The sequence below is a fragment of the Schistocerca piceifrons genome, chromosome 11, assembly GCF_021461385.2.
Source record: "Schistocerca piceifrons isolate TAMUIC-IGC-003096 chromosome 11, iqSchPice1.1, whole genome shotgun sequence".
Classification (NCBI taxonomy): domain Eukaryota; kingdom Metazoa; phylum Arthropoda; class Insecta; order Orthoptera; family Acrididae; genus Schistocerca; species Schistocerca piceifrons.
In genome coordinates this window covers 66838806-66840405 of record NC_060148.1, presented here as the reverse complement: position 1 = coordinate 66840405, position 1600 = coordinate 66838806, and the positions used below count along the sequence as shown (strand labels likewise).

The 1600-nt window shown below is 47.0% G+C and overlaps 1 pseudogene; it reads right to left on the bottom strand.

Moving 5' to 3' along the window:
• Positions 1 to 729: 729 nt before the first annotated feature.
• On the bottom strand, positions 730 to 847 carry LOC124720632 (annotated as a pseudogene).
• Between the last annotated feature and the right edge of the window lie 753 nt (positions 848 to 1600).

Sequence of the window (1600 nt, the reverse complement as noted above, 5' to 3'; positions counted from 1 at the left end):
TCGTGCGGTTAAAGGCGCTTCAGTCTGGAACCGCAAGACCGCTACGGTCGCAGGTTGTAATCCTGCCTCGGGCATGGATGTTTGTGATGTCCTTAGGTTAGTTAGGTTTAATTAGTTCTAAGTTCTAGGGGACTGATGACCTCAGCAGTTGAGTCCCATAGTGCTCAGAGCCATTTGAACCATTTTTGAGAATTCTAATTCCTTTCTTCCGTCATTCACATTCATTTTTAATGGCTTGCGACGATTGATCGCTAGACTGCCTCTTTTTGTGTAAACAGCCACTGGATCTGAGAACGTCCTTCATAAAAAAAAATCCGTCCGAATAGGCCTTGGAAGGCCCAACGGTACCGACCGACCGCCGTGTCATCCTCAAAGCCCAAAGGCGTCACTGGATGCGGATATAGAGGGGCATGTCGTCAGCACAGCGCTCTGCGGCCGTTGTGGCCGAGATGGTTCCAGGCTCTTCAGTCTGGAACTGAACGACCGCTACTGTCGCAGGTTCGAATCTTGCCTCGGGCTTGGATGTGTGTGATGCCCTTAGGTTAGTTAGGTTTAAGTGGTTCTAGGGACTGATGACCTCAGATGTTAAGACCCACAGTGCTCAGAGCCGTTTGAACCATTTTTTTGAACACCGCTCTCCCGACCTATGTCAGTTTACGAGACCGGAGCCACTACTTCTCAGCCAAGTAGCTCCTCAGTTTGCCTCACAAGGGCTGAGTGCACCCCGCTTGCCAACAGCGCTCGGCAGACCGGATGGTCACTCATCCAAGTGGTAGCCCAGCCCGACAGCGCTTAACTTCGGTGATCTGACGGGAACCGGTGTTACCACTGCGGCAAGGCCGTTGGCTGAACGTTCATCATACCACGATTCTGCCGGAGTTGGGCGGAATGAAAAATGCCGCACTGTTGTTGTTGTTGTTGTTGTGGTCTTCAGCCCTGAGACTGGTTTGATGCAGCTCTCCATGCTACTCTCTCCTACGCAAGCTCTTTCATCTCCCAGTACCTACTGCAACCTGCATCCTTCTGAATCTGCTTAGTGTATTCATCTCTTGGTCTCCCTCTACGATTTTTACCCTCCACGCTACCCTCCAATGCTAAATTTGTGATCCCTTGATGCCTCAGAACATGTCCTACCAACCGATCCTTTCTTGTAGTCAAGTTGTGCCACAAACTTCTATTCTTCCCAAACCTATTCAATACCTTCTCATTAGTTACGTGATGTACCCACCTAACCTTCAACATTCTTCTGTAGCACCACATTTCGAATGCTTCTATTCCCTTCTTGACCAAACTATTTATCGCCCATGTTTCACTTCCATACATGGCTATACTCCATACAAATACTTTCAGAAACGACTTCGTGACACTTAAATCTTTACTCGATGTTAACAAATTTCTCTTCTTCAGAAACATTTTCTTTGCCATTGTCAGGCTACATTTTATATCCTCTCTAGTTCGCCCATCGTCACTTATTTTGCTCCCCAAATAGCAAAACTCCTTTACTAATTTAAGTGTCTCATTTCCTAATCTAATTCCTTCAGCATCACCCAACTTAATTCGACTACATTCCATTATCCTCGTTTTGCTTTTGTTGATGTTC